The 21,289-nt window shown below is 36.5% G+C and overlaps 1 pseudogene; it reads left to right on the top strand.

The window, feature by feature from the left end:
• The first annotated feature begins 13,745 nt into the window (after positions 1 to 13,745).
• LOC100590125 lies at positions 13,746 to 15,628 on the top strand (annotated as a pseudogene).
• Positions 15,629 to 21,289: the final 5,661 nt, after the last annotated feature.

The raw sequence follows: 21,289 nt of genomic DNA on the forward strand, positions 1-21,289 counted from the left end.
CAAATAAAATACCTGTCCTATCTGATATAGGAGTTTACCTGGCAGAAGGTAGATTACATCCTGATCAAAAATGGGGAGATTCTGTCATATGTTTTTCTTCTTTTCAAAAGTGCTGCATTAACTTCCACAAACTCATGATGACCAATGAATAATACAACCCCAGAGAGGAAAGACAGAGAGTTTCCTGGTGACAGAGGGTATTATGAATGATGAAAGTCAAGGCGTCACTGTCTCACAAGCAAGGGAGTATGACTTAGGGGGCCTAAATGAAATGACTGCCTATATTAGTGATATTAACCAGCTTGAGTGAAACATGTATTTAATTATCCACACTAGATATCAAACTGAAAGTAAATAATGAATCTCATGAGTCTCATTTGGTCACCAAATTGGTTACCAATTCAATCAAACTGATTATATGTGTACATCTTTCTTCCCTTTGGGTGTGTATGTGAGCATTCCTTAGTGTTCATGTGAGTGTTAATTTTTATTTCATATGTGAAATGCTTGGAATTCTTCGGCAGAAACTGCAAAGGAAAAGATTGCATTTGCCAAACACCACAATTTTCATAAAGAAGACTACAAATCACTTTTAAATAGGACCTTGAGATTGTCTAACTAAATCAATTATATTAATATTATACCGTACTGCCTAGGGGGGCACCTATTTGGGCCTATTATTCCCCCTGCCGCCCCCCCTTCATTAACATTATATATTAAATATTTAAAATTAATTTGCTAAAATTGTAAAGTTCAATGTTTTAAATCAAATGAGTAGTCAATATTTAAATATTTTGTCTTGAAATGAGAAATCAAATACGTGTTTATCCACAGTTACTTACTTTATTGATGCAATGACCACATCGTCAGCTGGAACAATATATTAAAGTATCATGGAGACAGTTGACCATCTTTCCTGTTCAGTTAAGACCAACACCAAGGTAAACAGGCTCATGTTACTCCTTGATTTGTCCCAGAGCAGACCTGTGTTTATGTACTCCCCTGCCCTACCGTTTTAGGAAATACCTGCTGGTACCTCCCATGAAGGAATTCCAGGTTCCTGCTTCCCAAAGCATCTGGATTGTCTCCTCTGTGGCTCTGGTGCCTGAGGAGGCCAGCACACCTTGACCTCCGATGGGCTGCAGCCTTTGAAGGGTGACCCAGCATCTGGGCTGTCTCAGGGGCCCAGCTGGGCTAAGAACTGAAGTCACTTTTCACTAATAAACATAAATCCAGCTTTAAAATCATTCCAGTTTTATTTGTTTTAATACACATATTTTCGGAATAATGCAACTTGAAGAATAATCTTGTAATTGTGCATTCTATAAGTGTTAGGTATTTTGAAAATAAAACATGGTTTTACTAGTTCATCAATATTCTTGCTTGACCTACTTTCATAGAGAATGTCAATGTAAACAGGAATGTATATGCATGTATATAATGTGGAAAAGTGTATAGGGTACAGAAACACATATACCACCCTAAATTTTGTATGCGAAGAGATATACAGCTATCGACCCATCTTTTGACAATCTAAACATACAGCTACGCAGGAAGGTATTTATTCTTCTGCAGCCATAAACAATGTTGTTTATATCCCCAGAATCGGGAAGTTAGAATACTGTCTTCTGTAACACAGTAAGTGCCTGATAAATATTTTCAAATCAAATTCTTATTTTATGTAATTTTAAAAAGAGAGAGAAACTGAGGACTGAGGCCAGCCCTCTTGGGTGGTTTGTCCCAAAAGTTGTTGGTCTAAGTACCTGAGGTAGACCATCTGCATGTAGCATGGGAGTCCAGGAAGCAGAGGAAGCCAGTCACAGTAAGAAGAAAGAGAAACAGACCTGATGGGCAACAGATAGTCTGATTCCTTTTCAATCTCTGTTCCTGCATTACAGTCCTGACTCCTATAATCTTAAAAGGATATTCAGTACATTTTGCTCAAGATATATTTTTATTAATTTTAAGGAAAGGTGTTATAAATTAGTTAATTCACATGTGCATACACACACAAGAAATTTTAAAAAAGAATTAGAAGTGCTTGTATCACAGATAAAATGAAACAAAATTATTTCAAAAATTTAAAATAGAAGAGCCAAATAATATGAAGGCCTGAGAATAGACGAAATTATTACAGAAAAAAAAATTAAGAAAATCCCCAGCAATCACCCCTGAGCTTCCTAAAAGTCAAAGAGGAAAATAGTCTACAGAATACCCATTGTTAATCGAAACCAAGCACTGAAATTCAACCTAAAAAGACAAAAACGTACACTTTGAAGGGAACTATGTGGTCATTGTTATAAATAACACCAACTAATTTAATATAGTATACATTCATAGTGTGTATTTATATATATATATAGCATAGAGTATGTATTTATGTATATGTGTGTGCGTATATATATACATACATAATATGTACACATATCTTGACCCTTGACTAAATACTTAACTAAATGGCATACAGTTAAAATGTATTTCTAAAAGAAAAAAAAAAAGAAAGAAATGTTAGCATCAAGTAACTCAAAAGTGTAGTTTATTATTTATACGTGGGATCAGCCTAAAGGATTTTTAAGCGTGACGATTTAACCTGTTTAAAAGCTAGAACCAGATTTATAATTTTCTTCTAGTAAACAATAATCTTTCTTGTCTTTATGTTGTCTTTCCAGATTTTATTTTTCTTTATTACCTACTTTTCCCATCTACTTACTTCAACATGTATTTTACCTTGTTATGCTTTCTATGTTTGTAAACCTGAAGTAAATTCTTTCTGGTGTTAAATGGACTATGCATACCTATGTCCTTACGTATGTGCATACAGAGACTGGCAGAGAAAGGGAAACCCTCTGAATTGATCCCCACTTGACTTCCTTGCTAGACTAACCAATGTTCTCCATTTCTCCTGTAAAACTTTTGGCTTTTTCCCAGGGCACATTAAAATTCTGTTGGAAAGTAACTTTGCATTATGCTAGTATATATTTGTCTCCAGTAATAATACAAACTTAAATCAGCTGTGTTTGTTCTAAAGCTAGTTTCATCCTGCACTGCTTGTTAGTTTAGTAACCTATTTAATTAAATTGTATTTATCCTTGTGAAATTATATTTACCCTAGTTAATTAAGTTGCATTTATCCTTATGAATATATCCCTGTAAAAACAGATTATATCTTTAAAAAAATTAATTTGTGTCTTCATAGAGATTGATACAAGAATCTTGCTTTAAAAAATGCGGAATTTTCAAAATATATCCAAAATCCAGCTCTTTCTCAGCAGCTTCACTGATACCATCCTGGTCTAAGCCATTATTTTTCATTTTTCCTCTGGATTATTGAAATAACCTACTTATTGGCAGTCCTGTTCCTCTTTTCTTTTCTTTTCTTTTTTTTTTTTTTTTTTTTGCCTTTGGAGCCTATTCTCAAGATAACTGCCAGGGTCTTTGTACTGGCTGATGCCCTTGCTGTAAGACTCTTCCCTCAGATGTTTATGTTTATGTAACTAATTCACTCAGTTTTTGTTGTTGTTGTTGTTGTTTGTTTTTTGTTTTTAAGACAGTCTCACTCTGTCGCCCAGGCTAGAGTGCAGTGGCGCTATCTCAGCTCACTGCAACCTCCGTCTCCTGGGTTCAAGCAATTCCCTTGCCTCAGCCGCCTGAGTAGCTGGGACTAGCAGGCACCTGCCACCACGCCTGGCTAATTTTTTTTATTTTTATTTTTAGTAGAGACGGGGTTTCACCATGTTGGTCAGGCTGGTATCGAACTCCTGACCTCAAATGATCCACCTGCCTCGGCCTCCCAAAGTGCTAGGACTAAAGGCATGAGCCACCGTGCCCGGCCTCATTTAAGTCTTTATTCAAAAGCTGTCTTCTCTTAATATAGAGGCCAATTCTGACCTCTCAAGTGGGATTGCAAACTCCCACATTTCTTTTATTATTATTATTATTACACTTTAAGTTCTAGGGTACATGTGCACAAAGTGCAGGTTACATATGTATACATGTGCCATGTTGGTGTGCCGCACCCATTAACTCATCATTTACATTAGGTATATCTCCTAATGCTATCCCTCCCTGTTCCTCCCACCCCATGACAGGCCCTGTCATGGGGTGTGTGATGTTTGTTCCCCATCCTGTGTCCAAGTGTTCTCATTGTTCAATTCCCACCTATGAGTGAGAACATGCAGTGTTTGGTTTTCTGTCTTTGCGATAGTTTGCTGAGAATGATGGTTTCTAGCTTCATCCATGTCTCTACAAAGGACATGAACTCATCCTTTTTTATGGCTGCATAGTATTCCATGGTGTGTATGTGCCACATTTTCCTAATCCAGTCTATCACTGATGGACATTTGGGCTGGTTCCAACTCTTCGCTATTGTGAATAGTGCCACAATAAACAAAAGTGTACATGTGTCTTTATAGCAGCATGATTTATAATCCTTTGTGTATATGTCCAGTAATGGGATGCCTGGGTCAAATGGTATTTCTAGTTCTAGATCCTTGAGGAATTGCCTCGCCACACTGTCTTCCACAATGGTTGAACTAGTTTACAGTCCCACCAACAGTGTAAAAGTGTTCCTATTTCTCCACATCCTCTCCAGCACCTGTTGTTTCCTGACTTTTTAATGATCGCCATTCTAACTGGTGTGAGATGGTATCTCATTGTGGTTTTGATTTGCATTTCTCTGATGGCCAGTGATGATGAGCATTTTTTCATGTGTCTGTTGGCTGCATAAATGTCTTCTTTTTAGAAGTGTCTGTTTATATCCTTTGCCCACTTTTTGATGTGGTTGTTTGACTTTTTCTTGTAAATTTGTTTGAGTTCTTTGTAGATTCTGGATATTAGCCCTTTGTCAGATGGGTAGATTGTAAAAATTTTCTCCCATTCTGTAGGTTGCCTGTTCACTCTGATGGTAGTTTCTTTTGCTGTGCAGAAGCTCTTTAATTAGATCCCATTTGCCAATTTTGGCTTTTGTTGCCATTGCTTTTGGTGTTTTAGTCATGAAGTCCTTGCCCATGCCTATGACCTGAATGGTATTGCCTAGGTTTTCTTCCAGGGTTTTTACGGTTTTAGGTCTAACATTTAAGTCTTTAATCCATCTTGAATTAATTTTTGTATAAGGTGTAAAGAAGGGATCCAGTTTCAGCTTTCTACATTTGGTTAGCCAGTTTTCCCAGCACCATTTATTAAATAGGGAATCCTTTCCCCATTGCTTGTTTTTGTCAGGTTTGGCAAAGATCAGATGGTTGTAGATGTGTGGTATTATTTCTGAGGGCTCTGTTCTGTTCCATTGGTCTATATCTCTGTTTTGGTACCAGTACTATGCTGTTTTGGTTACTGTAGCCTTGTAGTATAGTTTGAAGTCAGGTAGCGTGATGCCTCCAGCTTTGTTCTTTCAGCTTAGGATTGTCTTGGCGATGCAGGCTCTTTTTTGGTTCCATATGAACTTTAAAGTAGTTTTTTCCAATTCTGTGAAGAAAGTCATTGGTAGTTTGATGGGGATGGCACTGAATCTATAAATTACCTTGGGCATTATGGCCATTTTCACGATATTGATTCTTCCTATCCATGAGCATGGAATGTTCTTCCATTTGTTTGTATCCTCTTTTATTTCATTGAGCAGTAGTTTGTAGTTCTCCTTGAAGAGGTCCTTCACTTCCCTTGTAAGTTGGATTCCTAGGTATTTTATTCTCTTTGAAGCAATTGTGAATGGGAGTTCACTCATGATTTGGCTCTCTGTTTGTCTGTTATTGGTGTATAAGAATGCTTGTGATTTTTGTACATTGATTTTGTATCCTGAGACTTTGCTGAAGTTGCTTATCAGCTTAAGGAGATTTTGGGCTGAGATGATGGGGTTTTCTAGATATACAACCATGTCATCTGCAAACAGGGACAATTTGACTTCCTCTTTTCCTAATTGAATACTCTTTATTTCTTTCTCCTGCCTGATTGCCCTGGCCAGAACTTCCAACACTATGTTGAGTAGGAGTGGTGAGAGAGGGTATCCCTGCCTTGTGCCAGTTTTCAAAGGGAATGCTTCCAGTTTTTGCCCATTCAGTATGATATAGTATGATATTGGCTGTGGATTTGTCATAAATAGCTCTTATTATTTTGAGATACGTCCCATTAATACCTCATTTATTGAGAGTTTTTAGCATGAAGGGCTGTTGAATTTTGTCGAAGGCCTTTTCTGCATCTGTTGAAATAATCATGTGGTTTTTGTCTTTGGTTCTGCTTATATGGTGGATTACATTTATTGATATGTTGAACCAGTCTTGCATCCCAGGGATGAAGTCAACTTGATTGTGGTAGATAAGCTTTTTGATGTGCTGCTGGATTCAGTTTGCCAATATTTTATTGAGGATTTTTGCATCAATGTTCATCAGGGATACTGGTCTAAAATTATATTTTTTTGTTGTGTCTCTGCCAGGCTTTGGTATCAGGATGATGTTGGCCTCATAAAATGAATTAGGGAGGATTCCCTCTTTTTCTATTGGTTGGAATAGTTTCAGAAGGAATGGTACCAGCTCCTTTTCGTACCTCTGGTAGAATTCGGCTGTGAATCCGCCTGGTCCTGGACATTTTTTGGTTGGTAGGCTATTAATTATTGCCTCAATTTCAGAGCCTGTTATTGGTCTATTCAGGGATTTAAATTTCTGGTTTAGTCTTGGGAGGGTGTATGTGTGCAGAAATTTATGCATTTTTTCTAGATTTTCTAGTTTATTTGCGTAGAGGTGTTTATAGTATTCTCTGATGGTAGTTTGTATTTCTGTGGGATTGGTGGTGATATCCCCCTTATCTTTTTTTTATTGCATCTATCTGATTCTTCTCTCTTTTCTTCTTTATTAGTCTTACTAGGGGTCTATCAATTTTGTTGATCTTTTCAAAAAACCAGCTCCTGGATTCATTGATTTTTTGAAGATTTTTTTTGTGTCTCTATCTCCTTCAGTTCTGCTCTGATCTTAGTTATTTCTTGCCTTCTGCTAGCTTTCGAATGTGTTTGCTCTTGCTTCTCTAGTTCTTTTAATTGTGATGCTGGGGTGTCAATTGTAGATCTTTCCTGCTTTCTCTTGTGGGCATTTAGTGCTATAAATTTCCCTCTACACACTGCTTTAAATGTGTCCCAGAGGTTCTGGTATGTTGTGTCTTCGTTCTCATTGGTTTCAAAGAACATGTTTATTTCTGCCTTCATTTTGCAAACTCCCACATTTCTAATTCCTCTTACACTGGTTTTCCTTTTCCTAGAGCACTTTCCACTTCTATATACTACATCATTTATTTATTTATTATGTTTATTGTTTGTTTGTACCCATGAGGCAGGCAGAATATAATCTCCACAACAGCATTCTGTTTTCCAATCTGCCCCCAAGTGCCTGGTGCAAAATAGACTCTAAATGTTAGCTGAATTAATGAATAAAATCAAATGTGAACAAGATAGCTATAAAATGTAGCTAGTAAATGAGTTGGTGAGTACTAAATCGACTTATGAAAACCAAGTGTCTCTCTTTACCAGCAATAACTAATTAGAAAAACAGTTTTTAAAATAATTGTTTACAATAGCCACAATATTATAAGGAATTAGCTTAATCAAGAGTCTAAAACACTTCCATGAATAAAATTTCAACATTTCAAAAAAAGGACAAAAATGATAATCTGAAAAGAGATGTTTATATCAATTCTTCCTGCCTATTAATCTGTAAACTCAATGCAATCCAATATAAATTGTATTTGAATATTTGAGAAAATTAGTATTCTACAATACATAAGGGAATAATAAGGGAACATGAATAGATACCAGGCTTCAAAAGAAGATTAAATACTGAGATTTGCCCTACCAAATATTAAGCCACACTTTGCCCAGACACTGGATCAATGGTACAGAATAGAGAATTTAGAGAAGACTCTCCAATTTATTATACAATTGGCACTTCAAATTAATAGGGAGAAACAGACTGTTTAGAAAATGAAATTTGAAAAATGGGTCGATTATATGGAGAAAAAGAAAACTTTATTTCTACCTACCACAACATGTAATGTGGATTCCAGGTAGATTTAACACTTAAGGTTGAAGACAAAACTAAATATTTAACAGAACAAAAAATAGAGAATATCTGTGTAATCTAAGGGAATGAAAATGTTCTTAAAACTTCAAAAGCCTGTACCATAAAACAAAAAGAATAAAATAATGTGATTACATAAAAAATAAGGAATTCTAGTTAACGAAGATTTCCATGAATAAGCAGGTAGATATGTAAATATGGAAAATATTTTTTGATGTCTAAAACCAGCAGGACTAATCTCTAGAATAAAACAAAAATGTCTTTGCATTAACCAGAAAAATACAGGATCTTCAAAGGAAAATGAGCAAAGATGTAAACAGACCATTTAGAGAAGAGTAAACACAAAAGATTATCAAATATATGAAGCCATACTCTGACTGACTAGTAAAAGGATAAATGCAGTTGAAAACAACAATCAGATCCATTTGACTTAATCACCAATGATAAGTTGAGTTATGTTGATATTATGTATCCCTAATATGACAAAATAAGAAGAGAATCTTGTCTCTATTATATACTTGTCAAATCTGAAACCAAGGCCTAATCAGGAAAAACACATCAGAGAAGCCTAGATTAAGGCCATTCTACAAAATAAAGACCTGTTTAGCAGTCTTCAAAATTCTCAAGGTCATGAAAAACAAGGAATGATTGAGAAACTATCACAGATAGGAGGAAGCTAAGGAGATAGAATAACTAACGGCAATGTAATATTCCGAAGTGAATCTTGCAGTAGAAAACGGACCTACAAGGAGAAATGTGAGATCTAAATAAAATCTGTAGTTTACTTACTAGTATTGGGCTGATGTTGAATCCCTTAGTTTTGGCAAATGTATCATGGCTATGTTAACGTTAAGGATGCTGGATGAAGCGTACATAGAAACTTTCTGTACTGTCTTCGCAACTTTCATGTAAATCTAAAATAATTTCAAATTATAAAAGATTTTTAAAAATAAAAAATGCAACATCCCTTTACATTTCTAAGGCTGGCAAAATTAGATCACCGGAAAATGTGAAGTATTGGAGAAGATGTGCAAATACAGAAACTCTTAGGCATTAGTAATGGCATTGTAGACTAGTGCAGATATTCTGGAGATAATTATGTCATATGCCATGAGCCAGCGATTTCTCTCCTGAATATCTATATCAAAGAAATTCTCGCACCAAAATGAGACACATGTGATATGCATGTATATCACAATATATCAGTATTTTTTGTAGCGGTGAGTGCCCATCACTGGAAAACTGAATGTACAAAATACAATGGATTCACATCAAGGAATATCATGCAGCATTAGAAGTAGTAGACAAATTGCACAGAAAGCAACATAGAGGGCTGTTGAAAATATAGTGCTCAATGAAAGTAGACATGAAATGAGATATGCTGTACTTTATACTACATTTATAATACAGCACACAAAATACTACACATTGTACAATAACATATACAATTCAAATTTTACACAATTAAACACATTGGAATTCTTTCCACCCTGCTAAACACGTTAGAATGGAAAAGAACTCAAGATTAGGGAATAGGTATTCACGCCAATCAATCAAGCAACAAATTGGCCTTGGGCAAACCAATGATAATGGGTCACAAAATAGGTATATGACTTACTCAACTTGCTACACCAAAAACTTTTTTAAGTAGGCAAAATCTAGGATAGTATGCTCAGATTACTTAGCAAATATCCTTGGTTTTATTTTGTTTTGTTTTGTTTTCATTTTAAAGAATCTGAAACTGGATATCAGAGAATCTACCACAGATTCAGTTTTCCAAGGAAAGATGACCTCAAACTCCACTCAAAGGGCTCATACTTGATGATTTCACCTTGACCTTACACCTAAAGTTTGATAGGTAAGTTAGGTTTTAGATTAAAATATGTATTTTAAGTTAAAATTATAAATTATATATGTATTTTTTAATGAACGCCAATTTTACCTATGTATTTCAATGGACTAAATAGGTTAAATTATAAAATAGATTTAGTGCTACTCATCTGCATGGTAGGAGAAATATGCTTCAGATTAGAAGTTTATTTTTGTCCTAATCAGTATTTAGTTTCCCCCACACTCCACACCCATAGCAATTGATTAACAGTTTAATATTTTTTTCTTTTTTTTCGAGAGAGAGTCTCACTCTATTGTCCAGGCTGGAGTGTCATGGTGCAGTCTTGGCTCACTGCAATCTCTCCCTCCCGGGTTCAAGCAATTCTCATGCCTCAGCCTCCCAAGTAGCTGGGACAACAGGTGTGAGACTCTGCACCCAGCCTAAAATTTCTTCTAAGGAGGGACTTAGAATATAAATAATAAGGTCATGTCCGCAGAATAGGGAAAGATACCATTCTTTCTGTTGGCTCTGAAAACAGGACTAGTATACATTTTCATCACAAACAGAATCTGATCAAATAATGGCTTCATGAATTTATATATTCCTATATAAATGCAAACATTTTTCACTTACCAATGGCAAAGACATTTTTAAATTAGCAAATGATTCCAGATTTATTTATGCAAAGAAAATACAACTTGTGAACAATTTAGTTTATCTTCATTGTGTTTTCCATTAGGAAATAGTCACTATTTAGCTATAGCATATCTGCTAGTTCATCCCTTCCAAAGGCATTTATTACTGTTCCGTGGATAGATGTAAATTATAAATCAAAAATTCATGTGAACATAATTCTATCATTATCCTGAAGTCAACATGAAAGAGATGCTAATTGAATTTGTTTAAATACTGACAAGTTAACTGCATTTTAAAAAATACTTATGCCATATAGGATTCTAATCTGTGTAATATTATACTTTTTGTGTTTTTATTATTTGGCATAATTTTTAAAACCTGAGCTGCTTCTTTACAAGCATTTCATTTGCACAGGTTACCATTTTGGTAGTTCAACAGTAATTAATGGTGAACATAATTAACCTAAATGCATATGATTATAGGATTTTCACCCTATAATTACATTGCCTAATTAAGAAATTATGATGCAGAATAAAATGATTATGAAAGGTGATGACTTTCAATAAAATCTATCCTAAAGTGTTCTTTGTTTACTTGGTAAAGCACATGATTAGCAAAATTACATAGTACTCTGCTCTTCCTAGTTACATATTTTTGAAGGAAAGCAAATAACATGCATTCAGCACTGATTTTTCCCTTCCAAGGTTGGGAAGAACCCACTCCCCCCTAGAAAATGGGAGGGAATCAATCTTATTCTCAACTGTTTCACAAGAAAGTATAAATGGGAAAGAACATGACTACTTGCCAAGAAGTAACATTGAAGTTTTGGTAAAGTTGTACTTACTTTTTCTCTTTTGATTCCAGAAGTCAACATGTAACTAAGACTCCTAGAATTAAATTCTAAATCACATTATTGAGTGTGAGGAACAGGGAATAATTTGCTATTAATAATTTATCTTTGCTCCTATATAAGGAATCTCTCAAATCCTGATTGCTTCCCTACCTCAGGCAACATCAGCACAGTGTGGTCACAAGTGAGGTCATGACCACATCCCCTACCCAGCCTATGCTTCCGCACAGAGGCCTACACAGAGGCCTATTCCTCTTGCACAAAAGCTTACTGGCTTACATTTATTTGACAGTAATGTTCAACGTCACCAGTTTGAGAATCCAGTAAGAAGGTATTTATAAAGTACTTTGGAGCTGTAAAAGTTTATAAAACCTAAGGGTTTTTTTGTTTTCATTACAGTCCACAGCTGCCATATAATGAGATTAACTGCGTTTTCAATCTACCCTCTTTTCCAAACTATGGACATTTTCACAAATGTTTGCTATGTTGAAAAGTCCCTCCTCCCTCATATACCCCATCTAGAGAATTTACACATTCCCTCCTTTGTGCTATCATAACACATTGTACATTTCTCATTTTGCATTAGCCTGTTGTGGAGATGTGGGTCTTCTTCACTAGGTTGAGGGCAGAGGTCACATATTTCATTTCTCTTCCCTGGTACCTATTAAAGTGCCTCTTATATAGTGAGTATCCAATTTATGTTTGTTTAATACACAAATTAATAAATAATAAATTAAGATATTCTTGGATGGCAGAGTAACATTCTATATCCAACCTATTAACAAATTTATAACCAGGGTTATCCAAAAGTCATAAAATAATGAGAAAGTAAGATTTAAACTCTACATCTAAATAAAATATATTCCTGCTACACAAAAGAAACTTGTTGACCTTAGGAAAAACAATTTTTTGGAATTTCAAATAAACTAAATTTCCATGACCATAGTACAAAATCTAGCCACAACTTCTAAATAAAATTACAAATAAAAGTCTTCATAGGAAATAGACACACACACACACACACACGCACACCACATCAGTTTTATTTTACCTTTTAATGAAATTAATAAAAGATGTTGTTACTGTATTTATTCTTTCCAGCACCTCTAATCTTGAGTAATCTACAGTGGCACAGAAGGTATTTTGGGACAGATATTAATGTAATCATGGTGTACGATAGTAATGTATCACAGTTGTTACTGTCTGTAAGATGCAAAGCAGATCCAAAGCATCTGAGGTTTCTGGAAATTGTTAAGTAGGAATCAGATGATTATCTGACAGGAGGCAAGTCCAGCTTGGGGAACCATTGAAACCATCCATAGTCACTTTTAAAAAAATTTTTAAAACTCAGTCCTTTAGACTTAATTTTCATAATGCCAACATAATTTAGCTCAATTCACTGGAGAGAATTGTTTTTCTAATCTTTTAAATTCTGGTATATTTCTTTCAAAATTTCTATAACAGAAATAGCTCATCTTGTATTAACTGAAGGAAATCATCTTCAAAACAGAACTTGCTTTGGTAAGTGCGTTTTCCAATTTTTCCAAAATTTGGATGCCATTTGCAGTTAATCAAAACCTTTGCATCTTGTTCCTTTATTAGCATGTTCAGAAAAATAAATGCTATAGGCAGACGTTATGACTCAATGATGCTGTCTAAATGCTAAGTTCTCAAAGGCATTCTGCATTGCAACCTCTGTTGCTCTCCCGCAGCAAAGCCCCAGAATGCTGACTTAGGGAAAACAGCCCATGAAACCTGTGAATAGCTATCCTTGACTTTTGGCAAAATCAGCGTTAAAAGACTAATAAATAAATAGAAACAGTCTAAACATTCCCTTGTTTGAATAGTTACACATGCAAATGTTGTTAGTCTTTGGTGAAATTGCCAAATCAAACTTTGCTTTATCAACTAATTTAGGGGTTTTTATCCAAAATGACTCCTCTGGGGAGTGTAAGAGATAATTTTCCATTCAGCAGATAGCCTGTAATCTGGCACAAGTTGGGAGGAGAGGAGACGTGATCTGATAAACTATCCTTCCAGGCGGTTTGCAGAAATTACGGTTAGCAGGGGAGGGGAGAGGGGAAGCCAGTGAAGAGCGGACAGCGGTGGGGGAAGGGGGTGGGGCCTGGCGGAGGCATCCTGCGGAGCTGGAGTCCCCGGGCTCTGGCCAGAGGAAGTGAAGCTGGGAGGCTGGTGAAGCTGTGCTCGCTGGGCAGTCGGAGGGGACGGGAAGCACCAGAAGGCAAGCGGACTCACCCTGCTGGTGACTGCGCCATCCGGGACCGTCCTGCCTGGCCGCAGGTGCCCTGGAGGAGGCCGCCTGCTCTCCCAGAACGATTTTATAATCGATGGATAAAGTGGGAAAAATATGAATAACTTCAAATACAGGTGTCAGAATCTCTTCGGTCATGAGGGAGGAAGCCGTAGTGAAAATGTGGACATGAACTCCAACAGATGTTTGTCTGTCAAAGAGAAAATCATCAGCGTAGGAGACTCAACTCCTCAGCAACAAAGCAGTCCCTTAAGAGAAAATGTTGCCTTACAACTGGAATTAAGCCCTTCAGAGAATTCTTCAAGGAGAAATCAAAATTGTGCCACCGAAATCCCTCAAACGGTTGAAAAAGCATTGAAAAGGATCATGAGTCTGGTGTTACCCCAGGAAAAAGGCTTGCTCGAAGAGGTTCCTACTCTCGACATGCTCCATGGGGTGGAAAGAAAAAACATTCCTGTTCTACAAAGGCCCAGAGTTCACTGGATACTGATAAAATGTTCGGTGGAACTCGAAGTGGACTTCAAAGGAGAGAGTGGCGCTACGGCGTAAGTTCTGTACACGACATGGACAGTGCTTCCAGCAGAACTGTAGGAAGACGCTCTCTGAGACAGAGGTTGCAGGATACTGTGGGCTTGTGTTTTCCCATGAGAGCTTACCGCAAGCACTCAAAGCCTCCCCTTTCCAATGAAAGAAAAATTCAGAACGGGTGCGGCGGCTCACGCCTGTAATCCCAGGCTTGATCACTTCAAGGGGGTGGATCACTTGAGGTCAGGAGTTCGAGACCAGCCTGGCCAACATGGTGAAACCCCGTCTCTGTGGTGAAACCCCTGTCTCTATTAAAAATAGAAAAATTAGCTGGGGGTGGTCGCGCATGCCTGTAATTCCAGCTACTTGGGAGGCTGAGGCAGGGAAATGGCTTAAACCCAGCAGGCGGAGGTTGCAGTGGGCCGAGATCGCGCCATTGCACTCCAGCCTGGGCAACAAGAGTGAAATTCCGTCTCAAAAAAGAAAAAAAAAATTCATCATTTTGAATTAATGCTTGGGAAATGCCCCTTTCCTGCTGGCTCAGATTTAGCCCCAAAATGGCATTTGATTAAACAGCATACAGTTCCTATATTCAACATTTTTTGATACATTTGATCCATCTTTGGTTTCTAGAAGATGAAGATAGGCTTAGAGAGAGAAGGCGGCTTAGTACCGAAGAAGGGGTTGATCCCCTCGCAATGCGCAAATACATACGTTTAAAGCTACTGCACAGGTTAATCCATTATGTAAACTGGGACCAAAGTTAGCTCCTGGAATGACTGAAATACCTGAGACAGTTCTGCAATTCCACAAGCTAAATGTGACTCGGAAGAGGATACAACCACCCTGTGTTTTCAGTCATGGAAGCAGAAGAATCGTTAGGTATCTCAAGACAGCCATGCTCGTGTTAGCAGACAAGGAGCTTGGAAAGTCCACACACAGATTGATGACATACACTGTCTTGTGCCTGATTTGCTTCAAATTACAGGGAATCCCTATTACTGGGGAGTGATGGACCCTTATGAAGCAGAAGGCCTTCATGAAGTGAAATCTGAGGCCTGAAAGCACGTTTTTGCTCAGGGACTCTGCGCAAGAGGACTACCTCTTCTCTGTGAGTTTAGCCGAGGCAACAGATCCCTGCATGCCCAAATTGAGCAGTGAAATCACAACTTTAGTTTTGATGCCCATGATTCGTGTGTATTTCACTCCTCCACTGTAACAGAACTTTTAGAACATTATAAAGATCCCAGTTAGTGCATGTTTTTTGAACCATTGCTTACTATATCACTCAATGGGACTTTTAGCCTGAAGTATATCCGTGGCGCGGTAATCTACAGGTGCACTAAGTATGATGGGATTGATGGGCTCCCTTTACCCTCAATGTTACAGGATTTTTTAAAAGAGTATCGTTATAAACAGAAAGAGTTCGCTGGTTAGAATGAGAACCATTCAAGGCAAAGTAAACGTAAACTCTCCTGTCCCAAAGGGTGTTGTTAACTAGGTCCGCTTTCATGTGCATCAGACGATACACCTATAGCAAGCACACACAGCAGTGCTAGGCTTTTTCATACAGTATGTTAGCACAGTGTTAGCATCTGTCAGATGCGACCTGCTGTTACTTATTCAGATAAACATGGTGCCTATTGGAAAAACAGAGGATAGAGCTGCAGGTGTTCAGTAAGACTGCAAGAACATTTTGCTGATTTAGCTAACAGTTTGGTTTTTAACGGCTGCAGTATTTGAGTGAGACAACTCTGGGGCATTTGCTATGAAGAACAAATTATTAATATTGGATGAGTATTTCAACAGTGTGACTAATGTTTGAAATTATTTTTTCTAAGAGTTTTTCTATAAACTTCCAAAAGTAATGATGTTTGTAGTTACTATAAATCAAGCTTTGGAAGAGTCTAAAAAAAAAGAGTGTCTTCCTGTTAGAAAAAAAACGCAATTTTCTGGCCACAAGGGCACAGTTCACTTAGGTGTTGATGCAGCTTATAATCAGGCTCCTTTTCTCTTCTGCAAAAGGTACTGTTAGATAATACAGATTTTCTAAGTCATTCATAAATTTCAGACTTACAAAGTCAGTAGTAGAATTTTATTGAAAGGCCCAGGTATTAATTTTTTAAATGAGTGCTTTAACTTAAAACAGGTATTTGGAATAACTGCTGCAATGTAGTCTTGCATGTGATTATTTTTAAAAGTTGATGTGCATTCTAATTGTTGTTACATAAAAGTTGGATCTTTTCCTATGCCCAGAATGATTTTGTGAACCATAAAGTACATGAGATTAGAAGATGCCCAAACAAGTCAGATAATAGTAACTACAGTGTTTGCTGTTGTTGAGATTATTGTTGAACTGTAATTAATAAGTCAGATGGCAATATTTATCTCTTTTTTGTAAATGCTCATAGCTGAATTGCTTAAGTAAAATATATAGAATTTCAGTGCAGTTAATTCCTATTGGAAAATCTGAAACCTAAATTGCAGATTTAAAAGGTACTGTACAACCATTTTATCTGTAAATAACTTTACTTAGCACCTTTTTATCACTTAAAATAATATGTACTATTACTTGAGTGAGCTCTTCTGGAAGTTATATCAAGTTCTAGTGTGCGCTTCTTAGTAACTGAACTGAATTTACAGTTCTGTTCTAGATATTTTGCACCAAAGTAGCTGAATTCATTCTTGTGTCTTTTTGTTAAGGTGCTCCGTACAACTGGTGAGTGCTCCATAGTATCCTTACCTGCTGCTACAGAATGTTATTTTACATCCCTATGGCTATTGCCAAGACTACAAAAAAGAAAACCTATATTTTTATGGAACACTAATCCTTTGACTGCTTATGTGTTTCTACTTGTTGCATCTTGTTATGGCTGCTTTTTTGTTCTAATAAAGTATGTTTTGTGCTCTCCTTGTATATCTGCTGTTTTATACATTTGCAACACTTTCTCTTGTAAATTGAATGGTTTGGGGTTTTTAAATAGGCATTAACTTACAACCTTTCTATAGTTAATGCAGAGTTACTGTACAGTCTAATATTGACTTATCAGAATAAGCTAACTCTAAATTTAATGCTCTACATCTTATCAATCATAATCACATATACTGTGGAACAATGTCTACAGTTACTGCAAATTACTATATAGTTTAGGTTATAACAGAAAACTGACAGAGAAATAATAAACCTATTGGTTTCTCTGCTTATACGTGAAAGATTGAAACTATCTAATGACATATTATAGTAAATGAGTATCTGTAACCTCCCACTGCATCAGAGGTACAGTAAATGAAGTCTTGTAAACTAGTAATATATCAGTACCATTAATTGGTTTGGGGACCATCTTAACCAAAAATAAATGCCCAAAATGTAGAACTTTAACCAAGGACTTGTCCATTTTACAGCAATAATTTCTACTGTTTCTAATTAAAGTCCCTGAAGATCATATGCCAAAGTATTTGAGAACTTCATCCAAACCTACTTTAAAACGTTATGTGCAATTAAGTTGTTAAGACATAATTATATTGTGGAGTCTGTTTTCTTGAGCTTATAATGTATCTGGAAAATAAACCTCTTGGGAAAAACAAAAGAAATTACTGTTAACGGCTAGTTTGAAACAAATATTATATTGACCTAAACATTCAAGATAAGATGGCCAACTTACATGGGCTTTGCTAAGTCAGTTCCTAGAATTGTGCTGAGGGTGGGAATCAATAAAAAATATATATATTTCTAATGAAAAGGACTTCTATGAGGTGTTGACAAGATTTCCCAGGACACAGACATTTGACCTTATAGAAGCGGCAACTAAAATTTTCTTTCAAGATTACCGTTGATTTGACGTCATAACTAGGTAGAGATACACATTTTATTAAAAAAAGAACTAAACAAACTCTTGTATCCTTAAACACATTGAAGAATAATTTGATCAGGTTTTCTGCTAAGAGGATAATATATTAGGAAGAACAATCTATTCCCAACACGTCATTTTATAGAATGTTCCTGCCTTATCTTCATATTTCTTCACAATAACCAGTATAGAGCCAAGTAGGCAGTAGCCGTTATGAGCATATGGTGTCTTCAATCAAACCACTGTTGAATGTGTACTAGAAAAGAATGTATGATGTGTTATTGAATCCCAAAAGGAATACAAGACAGGAGCCTCATAAAACTTATTGTCTTATTTGGGGAACAAAGCTCACAAATACAAAATTGTAAAATAACAACAAATAAAAATGTAACACCATGAAAAAGGTCTATATAAATTGTCTTCAAACTTTAATAACCATAAAATTATATTAGAAAAATATTAGATATAATTAAGCATTAAACATAATAGAAAGAGAAGAAAAACATGAGTCTTGAAGCTAACAGACAGCATCAAAAGACTGGAATTGGGTAAAGTTTGCTGGTGGGGATGGTTTGCTACAAAAGTTCAGAGAGCGAAAGATTAATAGAAACTGATGTGATTTTTTTAATGAAGAGATGGCATTAAAGGATCACGAGACTCTTAAAATCTAGAAGGGAAGAGATGAGTTTGGCTGGTTGAAGGAAGAGCAGAAGCAATGTGCAAGAGTGTGAATAAATGAAGGGCAACAGAGGAATTGTAAGATGACTAGATTGGCTAACTTATGGTTTATGTCATAAAGATTAAAATAGCAAACAAGGCAAAATAAATACGTTGAGGTTCAGAAAAAAAAACCTCTCGATGTTAGGTAGAGAAATCTGGGATTTATTTTTTGAGCAAATAGAATTCACTTGAAGATTTTAATCATATATGAAAAGAGAAAGTAGCTTTAATTAAATTTAATCTAAATATGAAAAAAGAAATTAGGCTTATTTTTTGTGGCTAGAGGATAGATCTAGGGCCAATGAGTATAAACCATAGAAGGAGGAATTTTGCTCAAAGAGAAAAATATATAAAAATTTGATTAAACTGAACGTGGCATAGAGTGACTTAGAAAGTGCAAATTCCCCATTACTGATTTGAAAGATCTTGTTCTCATTGGTTCTGTTGTGGAAAAAAATCATGCATCAAACAGATGTTCTCAAAGATACTCTGATTCCAGACCTTTAAGGAACAGGAGGTAGGAGATAATGGCTGGATATAGTTGCCAGACGCAGTGGCTCACACCTGTAATCCCAGCACTTTGGGAGGCCAAGATTACTTTAGCCCAGGAGTTTGAGACCAGCCTGGGAAACATGGCAAAACCCCATCTCTACAAAAAATTTTGAAAAATTAACCTGGCGCGGTGGTGCGCACCTGTAATCCCAGCTACTCAGGAAGCTGAGGTGGGAGGATTGCTTGAGCCCAGGCTGTTGAGGCTTCAGTGAACCAAGATCACGCCACTGCACTCCAGACTGGGGGACAGAGTGAGACCCTGTCTCAAAGAAATAAATAAATAAATAAGACTCTGGGTATAGGGAGATCTGCCAACAGGCCATTGCTATAGTCCTGGGCTAAGTGATACAGCCCATGCCACTATCATTACACAACAATTATTGATCCTACCACTGTCTAAGAGTTCATGGTGCTAAGTGCTTTACATACACTGTATATTTTAATCCTTTCAAGACCCTGTAGAGTACACATTACTCCTTTCTTTGTTTTACAGATAAGGTGTGGAGCAATGGAATAGGAAAGGTAAGAGAGGCGTTTTAAAGAACAGCATGAGTGGAATGATGAATATGTTACAGGTAATAAAGCAATGAGATGAAGTTAAGGTTATTTGAAATGACTTAATGTGCTCCCTATGCTGCATTTCAGCACAGTCCTATATAATCCAGGGCAATTTAGGATGTATTGGGTTTAGTGAGTACTGAATCTCAAACATTATCAGTTTTATCTATTAATTTATTTTTTCTTCAGGCTGCTTTACAGTAGATTAACACCATCATCATCAAAAATATTAATGATATAGCTCTTGGTTATAGGCACTGGGTGAAATCTTCAGCAATAAGAGATAAACAGAATCTTGTGACATGAGGCTGAAAACAAAGTAATCACTTAATGCAAAGATTTAATGATTGAAAAGAGAAAGCACCCAGCAACCCATTCTTTTACTGTGCACTGGTTAGGGATTGATTTACTTAATTATTTTTAATGAATGAGTACACAAGAACCATGTTATTTTATTTTATTCTATTCTATTTTATTTTATTTTATTTTTTGAGATGGATTTTCGCTCTGTCACCCAGGCTGGAGTGCAGTGGCGTGATCTCTCCTCACTGCAACCTCCGTCTCCTGGAAGAGCCATGTTATTTGATCTTGCTGTTGACCATGATTTTTGGAAGCAGGATGTAGGGGCATCACTTACAAGTATATTCCAGTTTCAGCCATCTTCAGACCTCTATAGCTGCTGTTGCCTGTATCTAGAATTTCCTCTGACTTCTCCATCCTGTGGAGAGAGCTAGCTCAACCCACAACCCACGCCACCTCCCCTTACCTGTGAAGCTTCTCCTCACTCCCCTCAGCAGCAGTGGCTCTATCACAGCCCTTGTCACAACATGTCTTTCATACACCCTGAGGTTCTCATAAGCAAGAGAGCATTTGTTTGTTGTTTGACTTTTTGCTGTTTTCTTCTCCTCATTGCTTCCCTCCCCCTAACCCTCAGAGCTAAGGGCATAGCTGTCACTCATGATTTGTCAAAATAAAAAGCACAGAAGTGACAGAGATACATGCATAACCAGGTTAAATCATTCCAGTCAATAAGAATAGGAAAGGATGGATTAACATGCTCCTCCTCAGGCCTACCTGAAGCTTTTTCTGATAGCTGGCATAACATGTCACATTGAATTATCATAAGTTGTTTGCCTGTATGTCATGTTCAGCATATAATATATGGCAGATAGTTTATATTCAACATATGTTCCTTGTGTTAATTCAAATTATTAACTGTCTTCCAAACATCTAATATAACTTAATGATACAAATTATTATTCCAGTTCTGGAGTAGAAATAAGCAAACAGATGTGGGTCAGTGAAGCTAAAAAATGGTATTTAAAACAAGTATAAGTCAAATCCCCTAAAATAAGTGGCAGCACATTACAAGTCAGTGCATACAAACGTAGCCAAACCACAGGTAATTTGCTTGGCTCAAAATGCTTCCACGATGCTTTCAGGTGT

Source organism: Nomascus leucogenys, chromosome 3, assembly GCF_006542625.1.
Source record: "Nomascus leucogenys isolate Asia chromosome 3, Asia_NLE_v1, whole genome shotgun sequence".
Lineage (NCBI taxonomy): Eukaryota > Metazoa > Chordata > Mammalia > Primates > Hylobatidae > Nomascus > Nomascus leucogenys.